General features: G+C 38.2%; 3 non-coding genes across 3 annotated transcripts; 1 reads left to right on the top strand and 2 right to left on the bottom strand.

Annotated features, from left to right (window-relative positions):
- Nucleotides 1–1,861: 1,861 nt before the first annotated feature.
- On the bottom strand, nt 1,862–1,934 carry TRNAF-GAA (transfer RNA phenylalanine (anticodon GAA)). The gene has a single exon. It is a non-coding gene; the product is annotated as a tRNA-Phe (tRNA).
- A 1,984-nt stretch (nt 1,935–3,918) lies between these two features.
- TRNAT-UGU (transfer RNA threonine (anticodon UGU)) lies at nt 3,919–3,991 on the top strand. Its single transcript has one exon. It is a non-coding gene; the product is annotated as a tRNA-Thr (tRNA).
- A 1,287-nt stretch (nt 3,992–5,278) lies between these two features.
- TRNAS-GGA (transfer RNA serine (anticodon GGA)) lies at nt 5,279–5,365 on the bottom strand. The gene has a single exon. It is a non-coding gene; the product is annotated as a tRNA-Ser (tRNA).
- Nucleotides 5,366–14,574: the final 9,209 nt, after the last annotated feature.

Below are 14,574 nucleotides of genomic sequence, written 5' to 3' on the forward strand. Positions count from 1 at the left end.
GTTATGGGCTGGTACCAAGATCAAGTCCTAGGCAGGCGGACCTAATTTTAACAGCCGGCACGGTAACAATGAAAATGGCTCCTTCTTTAGTGAGATTATATGAGCAAATGCCTGAACCGAAATATGTCATTGCTATGGGAGCTTGTACCATTACAGGGGGGATGTTTAGTACCGATTCTTATAGTACCGTTCGGGGAGTCGATAAGCTAATTCCTGTGGATGTCTATTTGCCGGGCTGCCCACCCAAACCAGAGGCAATTATGGATGCTATAACGAAACTTCGTAAGAAAGTCTCTCGAGAAATCTATGAAGATAGAATTGGGTCTCAACAGGAAAATCGATATTTTACTACCAATCACAAGTTTCATGTTGAGCGAAGTACTCATACTGGAAATTATGATCAAGGATTACTCTACCAGTCCCCATCTACTTCAGAGATACCTTCTGAAGCATTTTTCAAATACAAAAGTTCAGTGTCTTCCCACGAATTATTGAATTAGGAAAGGCAGGATGCTTTTGTGTTGTCCAGGATAACAAGCAGTGGGTCAATCTTCATAAATTTCATCGGCAATTTGAAATACTCATACAAATGTGGGAGAGATCAAGAAGATGCAGGGTCGTTTATCCGCTTGGCTAGTCAAGCATGAGCTAGTTCATAGATCTTTGGGCTTCGATTACCAAGGAATAGAGACTTTACAAATAAAACCCGAGGATTGGTACTCCATTGCTGTCATTTCATATGTATATGGTTACAATTATCTACGTTCCCAGTGTGCCTATGATGTAGCACCAGGCGGATTGTTAGCTAGCGTGTATCATCTTACGAGAATACAGTATGGTGTGGATCAACCCGAAGAGGTATGCATAAAAGTATTTGCCCCAAGGACGAATCCTAGAATCCCGTCTGTTTTCTGGATTTGGAAAAGCGCAGACTTTCAAGAGCGGGAATCCTATGATATGTTGGGAATCGCTTATGAGAATCATCCACGCCTGAAACGTATCTTGATGCCCGAAAGTTGGCTAGGCTGGCCTTTACGTAAGGATTATATTACCCCCAATTTCTATGAAATACAAGATGCTCATTGAATGATAAGATGAATGATAAGAAACTAATCTTCACTTATACGACTCCAGATATTCAAGGAATCTTTTTACGTTCTGTTCTAGATGAAACGGAGTAACTGGCCTTTCATTCGTACTATGGATGGGCTGCTAAAGAAGCTTCATTTAGATTCTCAAATTTTGAAGAGTCCCATTTCAGATGAGCAGAGCCTGTAGGATGAATCAAAAGAGTTCTGCACCATGAACTTTGTACCGCGCGCATCGCTTAGATGGGGCCACGGAAAGCTGCATAGAAGGGAGTGAATAAATGGGAAAGTGAAGAAATAGAATATGAAATAAAATCGTAAATTCTGAAATAAAAAAAGAAAAATTCAGAAATTAAATAAAATAAAAAAGGATCGGATTTTTTGGACTGTCTCTGAAATGAACCCTGCCTTTTCCTATCCTTCAACTCCTCCAGACTAGTCTTTTAGGGTTTTCGACCAACTAACTTCGACTTCGGATATGTATGAAGTATTAACATTCTTTTTGTGCGGGAAGAGATACAGTATGAACAAACAAACAAAAAAGAGGAGGGAACGGAATCCAATTATTTTCTTTACTCATATCTTTACCCATCTACTCGTTTTTTACCCATCTACAAGACGGAGGCGTCTATCTATACATCTAGATGTAGATGGATAAATATGTATTATGCTCTGGACTATTAACGCATATAATATTAAATAATATTAATATGGGTTCTGACTCTATTGATTTATTTGTATGAGTATCTTATCTATTCGATACATTAACCACGTGCCAGGAACCAGATTTGAACTGGTGACACGAGGATTTTCAGTCCTCTGCTCTACCAGCTGAGCTATCCCGACCATTCTCGATGCATGATCCTACTAAAAGAAAAAGAAAGCTTGGGCCTATGTCAATGAAAGGGACTCAAAAAGCATTAACTTACCTAAATAAAGTCGGTAATTTGTTGGATCTTCAAAAAGGAGACTTTGTAAATGTAAGTGTAAGAGTAATGATATGAACTGTGAAAGGTTCCGTAATGGAGATTCTTTGCCCATCCATATATGGATGGGCATTTGTACGTATATCATATCTATCACAGTGAGAAGAGAGAAAGATTTCTGGCCGGATCCATTTGTGAAAGAGTAGAGTAAGTGAAAAACATATCTAATTTTGAACCACTGATAAAAAAAAAGAGGATAAATGCTTAGGGAGTCAAATAGGCCTTTTATTGGGGATAGAGGGACTTGAACCCTCACGATTTCTAAAGTCGACGGATTTTCCTCTTACTATAAATTTCATTGTTGTCAGTATTGACATGTAGAATGGGACTCTATCTTTATTCTCGTCTCACTCGATTAATCAATCCTTAAAAAGATCTATCAGACATCCTTAAAAAGATCTATCAGACTCTGGTGTGATAGTCGATTTGATCACTGACTATTCGATTCTTCCTTCTGCTTCTGAAATTATTATTCTGAAATTTTTAGAAAAAAAAAATATGGATTCGGGTCGTGATTAATCTTTGATATTTCAGTACGTATACGTACATATCTAGGGTCATCCCACTCTGGAGTTTCGATAGAAGGATTCTTCTACCAATGTAGTAAAGTCAACCCCATTCGTTAGAACAGCTTCCGTTGAGTCTCTGCACCTATCCTTTTTTTTTTTCTGAAAACAGGATTTGGCTCAGGATTGCCCATTTTTAATTCCAGGGTTTCTCTGAATTTGGAAGTTACCACTTAGTAGGTTTCCATACCAAGGCTCAATCCAATCAAGTCCGTAGCGTCTACCAATTTCGCCATATCCCCCTCCCTCTTCCTTATGAGAAAGAAATCACATTGTGACCCCCCCTTCTTTTCTTTCATTTATCTTGGAGCCGTTGAATTCATTAGATACAGGCCCTTATTCCTATATCAAAGAGGTGTGTCCCTATTATATTTCTTGACCAGCTTCTTTCATCCCTATCGGAGTGGCGGGCCCATATTTGATATGATCCAATCAGAAATGATTCTATCATTGATGTATCCGCAATTCAATATGGATGGATATATCCCACGTCACATATATATATATGTCTTTACACCCCTTATTTTTTTAGCGCTATTTGGAATACTGGAACGGTCGATATTCATTCTTTTTTTATCGTCTTATCCCCTCCCTTTCCGAATGAAACCAGAGGAATGTCTCATTATGCTCTGGACTGCAGCCTTATCTTTATCTTATCCTTTCCTTTATCTTATCCTTTCCTTAGGAAGGATCTCCTATACTATAGGAATTCCTATAGTGTAAATAAATAGAATTTCTAAATTTCTATAACTATATATAGAATATATAACTAAGCTAATTTTATTTTTTAGTTTATTTTATTAAGATTAAGTAATTAATATTACTAATATTACATAATCATAATATAATCTAATTAATATTAATAATATAATATATTAATATTATATTATTATTTATTATTACATAACAACATTAATATTAATAATTACATTATTAATATTAATGTTGTCATAATTAATATTATATTCTATTTAATATTAATATTGTATTATTAATATAATATTGATATTGTATTTATATAATTGTATTTGTATTTATATAATTGTATTTATATATATATATATTATATATAATAATAATAATTAATAATAATTATAATAATAATAAAAACAAACTACTCTTTATTTATTTATTATAATTATATTAATTATTAATAATAGATATTAATAATAGATAAATAAATAGATAAATAAAATAAAAAAATAAATAAATAGCTAATTACTAATAGCTAAGTCCCAGTAGTTTCCCGAAATCCTATGCACTATTTCTGTTATGTGAGCCCGCTTAGCTCAGGGGTTAGAGCATCGCATTTGTAATGCGATGGTCATCGGTTCGATTCCGATAGCCGGCTTTTCCATTTATTCGATTTTTTCCATGATTGATATTGATATTGATAATGTCTCCTTGAGATCAAGAGAAATTGAAAAGACTTTTCAATTTTCTCCAAATGTCGGGTCAACATAGTATGTTACGGGAACTCCCAACTATGAATAAAAAAGAATAAAAAATGGATTGAAGCTGTTAGATCTCTACAGAACAAGAAAGGGATACTTAACTTCCTATATATAACTATATAAAATAATCTGGTTATTGAGACAATTCATCTCATTCTTCTTTATAGTATTTCAGCGAGTTTAGCTTCGTTTATCGTTTAGTTCAGTCTTAATTTTTTTATTCTGTGAAATCCAATTTCAATAAAATAAGGAGTCTTTATGTCTCGTTACCGAGGGCCTCGTTTCAAAAAAATACGCCGTCTGGGGGCTTTACCGGGACTCACTAGTAAAAGACCTAGATCCGGAAGTGATCTTAGAAACCAACCGCGTTCCGGGAAAAGATCTCAATATCGTATTCGTCTAGAAGAAAAACAAAAATTGCGTTTTCATTATGGTCTGACAGAGCGGCAATTGCTTAGATATGTTCGTATCGCTGGGAAAGCCAAAGGGTCAACAGGTCAAGTTTTACTACAACTACTTGAAATGCGTTTGGATAACATCCTTTTTCGATTGGGTATGGCTTCGACCATTCCTGGAGCTAGACAACTAGTTAACCATAGACATATTTTAGTTAATGGTCGTATAGTAGATATCCCAAGTTATCGGTGTAAACCCCGAGATATTATTACTACGAGAGATGAACAAAGATCCAGAGCTCTGATTCAAAATTATGTGGATTCATCTCCCCGCGAGGAATTGCCAAAACATTTGACTCTTGACTCATTCCAATATAAAGGAATAGTAAATCAAATAATAGATAGTAAATGGATCGGCTTAAAAATCAATGAATTACTAGTCGTGGAATATTATTCCCGTCAGACTTAAACTTAATTAAAATAAAATAATTAAGCTTTGGACAATACAATTTTGTCTACCCTGTTTCACCAAACAAAGTAAATAGAACTAAGTTAAGGGATTTAATCCGGATTTTCCCCCATTTTCGTATCCTTTTCGTATCCCAAGTGGATCCGCGGTCAGATTCTCATTCCTTGTCCACCCTTTCCGATCCGATATTTTATCTACCACAGTAATTGGCAATAGAGAATCACTAGAAAGCAAAGGCCCTACTCTTGGAATAATGGTATCCATTGTTATTTGATACATTGTGGTTGGTAACGTTGGTAAATTAGGTGTAGGTCAAGGTACGGAAAGAGAGGGATTCGAACCCTCGGTAAGCAAAAGCCTACATAGCAGTTCCAGTGCTACGCCTTGAACCACTCGGCCACCTTTCCCACAGAATCTTAGGATTATTGCCCGGAAACCGGTGAATAGCGAGTCATTCATATTATTTTATTGAATTTTTTATTGCAATACAATAAAGGTACGACCGATCTATTATAAATCGAAAACTTTTCGTCAAACAAAGATCTTCCTTCGAGGCTCGAGGGATAAAAACACATTTTTTTTTATTTAATATTAACTTAATATTAAAAAAACTATCTATTCATCTTTGTCAAGACGACGACCCTCTCCATCTTATTCGGATATTTATACCGTATACCGGATTAAACAACCAATGAATTGGGACGAATCCACAAACTCTATACTATACTATAGTATTTTATACTATGGTTATATTTAGAGGTCCATAGGAATTAAAAAATTCCTTTCTAGTTTCAGATTTATCAACAACAACTCTTCTCATGAGCTATCCCATGGATCTATTATTCCCATGGATCTATTATAAATAAATTCATGGGTCGCCCTATGATTTTAATATTTCCATTGTATTGTTTTGTTTGTGGATACGCGCTATTCGCCCAAAATGGATGGGTTGGTTATTCTATTTTCATCATGGAATGCTTATTTGATTCTTTTGACTCTTTGGGTAATAATAAAAAAAAAAAAAACTCCTCGAGTTAGATCAGAATTTGTAGGAAAATTTCTTGGATTCCTTAACTTCGATAAAATAAAGAGTAAGAGTTCTGTTCATTGGTATACCACATTGGACTGAAATCCAATCTGATTCCAATATTTCCTATCTATCCCTGTCTTAAAAGGGGCAATTTTGAGGGTCTTTTTTTTTTTACAATTACTCTGTTTTTATGTGATTTCGTACTGTACAATTCCTTTGTTTATGGGAGCATTTTCCCTCGAGGGAGAGGATAATGAGAAGAATTATGGAATGGGTTGTAAACTATGCCTAGATCTCGGATAAGTGGAAATTTTCTTGATAAGACCTCCTCAATTGTAGCCAATATCTTATTACGAATAATTCCGATAACTTCAGGAGAAAAAGAGGCATTTACCTATTACAGAGATGGTGTGATTTGATTCGTTTTTTTTTTATTTATTTATTAATATTAAAATTTATATATATTCTAATTATATAATATAATTCTATTTATTTATATTTACTTATTATATTATATTATTATATATTGGATTTGACCTCTTTCAGTCTTATGAGAAGGGGACATGGTTCAGGACACAAAAAAAAAATTCTTTAAATAAACTTCCGCTTGGTGAAGGTGAAGTTTGGGGTAGTAGAGATCGAACAATTCCTTCTGTCGTGTATCCCCGATTGATGCAACCTCAGATGCTTCAATTATCGATTTTAGCATTGAGCGAAAGGTTACACCTATAGGTTCTGTATTGCAGGTTAATCCTACTCCACCAGTACCAATAGGCGGCGCATAGGGGAAGAAGCACTACACCTAGGAATCAACAACACGAAAACTTTGTTATATATTATACCCCTTTTCCTTATTGGGATCGGGACTAACAAGAATGGTTGGGACAACAAACATCCATCTCGTTTGTGCTTTGGATACCCGTATAACCATCGAAGATCGTTGAAGTGACTAATTCCTGCAAATCAAATAGAGGGCGTTGAGGACAAAGAAATTGTTGGAGTGAGCATTTCTATCTAGCATCAACACGTTTGGTGTTAAGAAAAAGACCTCCTACAGGAAGGCTGGCTAGAGATTTCTTGTAAAAACACTAGCCCCCATCAGTTCATAATGAAAATATTTCAATCTTTTTTGATTCCGATTCCATGGGTTATTCCCTTTATTACTATGCACAGAAGAGAAGGGAGGAGCCGTATGAGATGAAAGTCTCACGTACGGTTCTGAAACGGAGATTCTTTGAATAGAATGAACGACCGTAACGGATGTCAGCTCAATCCGAAGGAAATTATGCGGAAGCTTTACAAAATTATTATGAAGCTACGCGACTAGAAATTGATCCCTACGATCGAAGTTATATACTCTATAACATAGGCCTTATCCACACAAGCAACGGGGAACATACGAAGGCTTTGGAATATTATTTCCGGGCGCTAGAGCGAAACCCATTCTTACCACAAGCTTTTAATAATATGGCCGTGATCTGTCATTACGTGCGACTATCTCCACTATAGAAAGAAGGAAAGAAAGATCAAATACGCTAGTCAATACTAGAAAAAAAAAATAGGCTTTCTACATATGCATCGTCCAAAGCAACGATTTTTATCAGCTGTAGCAAAGAAAGACTTCATAGAGGCCAAAATATGAAGAAATAGGTATGGCCTATATACTAGATTCCATGGATAAAGGATCTAATTTAATTGATAGGGTAAGCGCCGTAAAGATCAATTAGAGAGGTTTTGGGGCCGATACAATAAGAACTGCTTACAGAACATATCATATCTTATGATATGAGATAAAAGTGAGGAATCAACTTATGTAATAGAGTCGATCTACTAAGGTATTGAGCAGCGGTGTAGCATCAGATCCCAAAGATAGTAAGTCCTTTCTTTCTTATGGAGGAAAGTCTTTTTCAAAGATTCTATATCAATATCAATTCCTATATGAAACCGAGATAGTTACCTTTCAGAAGATTCTAATGATAGAGGGGGTACGGTACCTATGCTTTATTTTTCTGAAGGTGGGAGAAAAGATAAAACGCATTTTTGATCAAAAAAAGAGTTTGAAACTCATGTAATTAACCTCTTCTGGTTAACCCGGGATAGATTTACGAGAAATCTCATTCAATTATAGATATGGTAGATTAAGATGGGACACCAAAAGACTTGACGGCGGAGCCGTATGAGGTAGGAAACTCTCAAGTACGGTTCTAAGGGAAGGAAATGACCCACCTATTCCGACCGGGGAGAACAGGCCATTCGACAGGGGGATTCTGAAATTGCGGAGGCTTGGTCTGATCAAGCTGCTGAATATTGGAAACAAGCAATATCGCTTACTCCAGGTAATTATATTGAAGCCCATAATTGGTTGAAGATCACAGGGCGGTTCGAATAAGAACACTCTTTTTTTTTTTAATTCAATTATCATGTTATGTTGGATCCATTAATCAAATAAAATGGATCGTTCCTCTGGGAAGAGCCAATCAAGGAATTTCATTATATCCCTTCTAAGATCGTTCTATTTCGTCTGGTACTTCCGAAGTATAAACCATATAGATACTGTACAGAATACATTCCATTCCTTTTTTCTATGCTAATAAAGCTATATCCTCGACTGACTAAATAGGGATATCGGGATGTCTCTTTTTTCTTTTTAATGACTAATGAATGATTCTTTGATTTGTAATAGAGTAATAAATACGTTCCATGTGAGATATATGTAAGATCTAAACTGAAGTGGATTCATCTAGGCATTTATACATTGAAATATGAATACATTGGATTGCACCAAAAATGGTTTTTGCGCCATGCCATGTGAGGAAGGGGCTTTATTATTAGATAAAGGTCCGTTGGGCGCCCCCCAGATATGTCATAATAGATCCGAACACTTGCCCCGGATTGACTTCCATATCATAATTGCTCTAGTAAATAACTAAAGAAAATAAATAGATGGGAGATAGGAAAGAAAGGAACTAATCACTAATCATAAATACCCATCTCTCAGAGGTTCACTAATTACTGACAGTTGGCGGGTCTCTTTGTATGTGTTGTCCGGAAAGAGGAGGACTCAATGATTATTCGTTCGCCGGAACCAGAAGTGAAGATTATGGTAGACAGGGATCCCGTAAAAACTTCTTTCGAGGAATGGGCCAAACCCGGTCATTTCTCAAGAACAATAGCTAAGGGCCCTGATACTACCACTTGGATCTGGAATCTACATGCTGATGCTCACGATTTCGATAGCCATACGAGTGATTTGGAGGAGATCTCTCGAAAAGTCTTTAGTGCTCATTTCGGTCAACTCTCCATCATCTTTCTTTGGCTGAGTGGCATGTATTTCCACGGTGCTCGTTTTTCCAATTATGAAGCATGGCTAAGCGATCCTACTCACATTGGACCCAGCGCCCAGGTGGTTTGGCCAATAGTGGGTCAAGAAATATTGAATGGTGATGTGGGCGGGGGTTTCCGAGGAATACAAATAACCTCTGGATTTTTTCAGATTTGGAGAGCGTCTGGAATAACTAGCGAATTACAACTCTATTGTACCGCAATTGGTGCATTGGTATTTGCAGCGTTAATGCTTTTTGCCGGTTGGTTCCATTATCACAAAGCTGCTCCTAAATTGGCTTGGTTCCAAGATGTAGAATCCATGTTAAATCACCACTTAGCGGGGTTACTAGGACTGGGGTCTCTTTCTTGGGCGGGACACCAAGTACATGTATCTTTGCCGATTAACCAATTTCTAGATGCCGGGGTAGATCCTAAGGAGATACCGCTTCCTCATGAATTTATCTTGAATCGGGATCTTTTGGCTCAACTTTATCCAAGTTTTGCTGAGGGAGCAACCCCATTTTTCACCTTGAATTGGTCAAAATACGCGGAATTTCTTACTTTTCGGGGAGGATTAGACCCAGTAACAGGGGGTCTATGGCTGACCGATATTGCACACCATCATTTAGCTATTGCAATTCTTTTCCTGATAGCTGGTCACATGTATAGGACTAACTGGGGCATTGGTCACGGTCTGAAAGATATTTTAGAGGCTCATAAAGGTCCATTTACAGGTCAGGGTCATAAAGGTCTCTATGAGATCCTAACAACGTCATGGCATGCTCAATTATCTCTTAACTTAGCTATGTTAGGCTCTTCAACCATTGTTGTAGCTCACCATATGTATTCCATGCCCCCCTATCCATACTTAGCTACTGACTATGGTACACAACTTTCGTTGTTCACACATCACATGTGGATTGGTGGGTTTCTCATAGTTGGTGCTGCTGCACACGCAGCCATTTTTATGGTAAGAGACTATGATCCAACTACTCGATACAACGATCTATTAGATCGTGTACTTAGGCACCGCGCCGCAATCATATCACATCTCAACTGGGCATGTATATTTCTAGGCTTTCACAGTTTTGGTTTGTATATTCATAATGATACCATGAGTGCTTTAGGGCGTCCCCAAGATATGTTTTCAGATACCGCTATACAATTACAACCCATCTTTGCTCAATGGGTACAAAACACCCATGCTTTAGCACCTAGTGCAACAGCTCCTGGTGCAACAACAAGCACCAGCTTGACTTGGGGGGGTAGTGATTTAGTGGCTGTAGGGGGCAAAGTCGCTTTGTTACCTATTCCATTAGGAACCGCAGATTTTTTGGTACATCACATTCATGCATTTACGATCCATGTGACTGTATTGATATTACTGAAAGGTGTTCTATTTGCTCGTAGCTCACGATTGATACCTGATAAAGCAAATCTTGGGTTTCGTTTCCCTTGTGACGGCCCCGGAAGAGGGGGAACATGCCAAGTATCCGCCTGGGATCATGTCTTCTTAGGCCTATTCTGGATGTACAATTCCATTTCGGTAGTGATATTCCACTTCAGTTGGAAAATGCAGTCAGATGTTTGGGGCAGTATAAGTGATCAAGGGGTGGTAACTCATATCACGGGGGGGAACTTTGCGCAAAGTTCCACTACTATTAATGGGTGGCTCCGGGATTTCTTATGGGCACAAGCATCTCAGGTAATTCAGTCTTATGGTTCCTCATTATCCGCATACGGCCTTTTTTTCCTAGGCGCTCATTTTGTCTGGGCGTTTAGTTTAATGTTTCTATTCAGCGGCCGTGGTTATTGGCAAGAACTCATTGAATCCATCGTTTGGGCTCATAACAAATTAAAAGTTGCTCCTGCTATTCAGCCTAGAGCCTTGAGCATTGTACAAGGACGCGCTGTAGGAGTAACCCATTACCTTCTGGGCGGAATTGCCACAACATGGGCATTCTTCTTAGCAAGAATTATTGCACTAGGATAATGGCTAGGAGGATTTGAAAGGCATTATGGCATTAAGATTTCCAAGGTTTAGCCAAGGCTTAGCTCAGGACCCCACTACTCGTCGTATTTGGTTTGGTATTGCTACCGCACATGATTTCGAGAGTCATGATGATATTACTGAGGGACGTCTTTATCAGAACATTTTTGCTTCTCACTTCGGGCAGTTAGCAATAATCTTTCTGTGGACTTCCGGAAATCTGTTTCATGTAGCTTGGCAAGGAAATTTTGAGTCATGGGTACAGGACCCTTTACATGTAAGACCAATTGCTCATGCAATTTGGGATCCTCATTTTGGTCAACCGGCGGTAGAAGCTTTTACTCGAGGGGGTGCTCTCGGCCCAGTGAATATCGCTTATTCCGGTGTTTATCAGTGGTGGTATACAATCGGCTTACGTACCAATGAGGATCTTTATACTGGAGCTCTTTTTCTATTATTTCTTTCTGCCATATCCTTAATAGCGGGTTGGTTACATCTACAGCCCAAGTGGAAACCAAGCGTTTCGTGGTTTAAAAATGCCGAATCTCGTCTCAATCATCATTTGTCAGGACTATTCGGAGTAAGTTCCTTGGCTTGGACAGGGCATTTAGTTCATGTCGCTATTCCCGGATCAAGGGGGCAGTACGTCAGATGGAATAATTTCTTAGATGTATTACCGTATCCCCAGGGGTTGGGCCCCCTTTTTACAGGTCAGTGGAATCTTTATGCCCAGAACCCCGATTCCAGTAGTCATTTATTCGGCACCTACGAAGGGGCGGGAACTGCCATTCTAACCCTTCTCGGGGGATTCCATCCACAAACACAAAGTTTATGGCTGACCGACATTGCCCATCATCATTTAGCTATTGCATTTATTTTTCTCGTTGCTGGCCATATGTATAGAACTAACTTCGGTATTGGGCATAGTATGAAAGATCTTTTAGAAGCACATATTCCTCCGGGAGGTCGATTGGGGCGTGGACATAAGGGTCTTTATGACACAATCAATAATTCGCTTCATTTTCAATTGGGTCTTGCCCTAGCCTCTTTAGGGGTTATTACCTCCTTGGTAGCTCAACACATGTACTCTTTACCCGCTTACGCATTTATAGCACAAGACTTTACTACTCAAGCTGCGTTATATACTCATCACCAATACATCGCAGGGTTCATCATGACAGGAGCCTTTGCTCATGGAGCTATATTCTTCATTCGAGATTACAATCCAGAACAGAATGAGGATAATGTATTGGCAAGAATGTTAGACCATAAAGAAGCTATCATATCTCATTTAAGTTGGGCCAGCCTGTTTCTGGGGTTTCATACTTTAGGACTCTATGTTCATAACGACGTCATGCTCGCTTTTGGTACTCCGGAGAAACAAATCTTGATTGAGCCTATATTTGCCCAATGGATACAATCTGCTCACGGTAAGACTTCATATGGGTTCGACGTACTCTTATCTTCAACGAATGGCCCAGCATTTAATGCTGGTCGAAGCATATGGTTACCTGGCTGGTTGAATGCCGTTAATGAGAATAGTAATTCACTATTCTTAACAATAGGTCCTGGAGACTTCTTGGTTCATCATGCGATTGCTCTAGGTTTGCATACAACTACATTGATTTTAGTAAAAGGTGCTTTAGACGCGCGCGGTTCCAAGTTAATGCCAGATAAAAAGGATTTCGGTTATAGTTTTCCTTGCGACGGCCCGGGACGAGGTGGTACTTGTGATATTTCGGCTTGGGACGCATTTTATTTGGCAGTTTTCTGGATGTTAAATACCATAGGATGGGTTACTTTTTATTGGCATTGGAAGCACATCACATTATGGCAAGGTAACGTTTCCCAATTTAACGAATCCTCCACTTATTTGATGGGATGGTTAAGAGATTATCTATGGTTAAACTCTTCACAACTTATCAATGGATATAACCCTTTTGGTACGAATAGTTTATCGGTCTGGGCATGGATGTTCCTATTTGGACATCTTGTTTGGGCGACTGGATTTATGTTCTTAATTTCCTGGCGTGGATATTGGCAGGAATTGATTGAAACTTTAGCATGGGCTCATGAACGCACACCTTTGGCTAATTTGATTCGATGGAGGGATAAACCAGTGGCTCTTTCCATTGTGCAAGCAAGATTGGTTGGATTAGCCCACTTTTCTGTAGGTTATATATTCACTTACGCAGCCTTCTTGATTGCCTCTACATCAGGCAAATTTGGTTAATTCATTTTTCTTGTAATGTGCTCCATCGGGAACAATCTCATTTGATTCGGTGGAGAAGGGGGACTACCACTACCCTCTTATATTTCTACATCTAGGATCCGACCCGTATCATTGATAATAAAATAGGAACTGAACAATTATGGCAAGGAAAAGTTTGATTCAAAGGGAGAATAAAAGGCGGAAATTAAAAGAGAAATATCATTTGATTCGCCGATCCCTAAAAAAAGAAATAAGCAAAGTTTCGTCGTTGAGTGACAAATGGCAAATTCATGGAAAATTGCAATCCCCGCCACGTAATAGTGCACCTATACGTCTTCATCGACGTTGCTTTTCGACCGGAAGGCCCAGAGGTAACTATCGGGACTTTGGGCTATCCGGGCACATACTTCGCGAAAGGGTTCATGCATGTTTGTTGCCGGGGGCAACGAGATCAAGTTGGTAAGGGTAAAAATACACCTTCTTCATATTTCTATGGGTCTCTATGATCTATGATCATAGAGGGGCCCCTTTACCATTCTGTAGAAATGGGCTATTCTATTTATTATGGTAGAGGGGCAATCCTTCTTGGTCCATTAGTTCCCGGGTCTTTCGTGCGGGGTAGAGCAGTTTGGTAGCTCGCAAGGCTCATAACCTTGAAGTCACGGGTTCAAATCCTGTCTCCGCTACATTTTTAGACGTTAGGTGTAACTCCGTTAATTGTTTTGGGATAGTAGGAAAGAAGAGGGAAGTTAGAACCACTACACTATCGTGGTCAACTATACCGAATCATTTATCATATTATATTAGATTATTTTACCATGGGCGGATAGCGGGAATCGAACCCGCATCTTCTCCTTGGCAAAGAGAAATTTTACCATTCGACCATATCCGCATTTCTTCGTTCTGATATGAACATCATCATGTTCACACATATATGATATATCATATATATATATATATATATATATATGTGTGTCTGGATCATATTTGTACAGGGCTATATAATATATTATATTAGATTCCAATTATTTTATTTTAACATTAGATTATTCATTTTTCA

The sequence above is a fragment of the Aristolochia californica genome, unplaced genomic scaffold (assembly GCF_029961685.1).
Source record: "Aristolochia californica isolate CCGP_79_NKW_82.1479 unplaced genomic scaffold, dmAriCali1.0.hap1 SCAF_276, whole genome shotgun sequence".
NCBI lineage: Eukaryota > Viridiplantae > Streptophyta > Magnoliopsida > Piperales > Aristolochiaceae > Aristolochia > Aristolochia californica.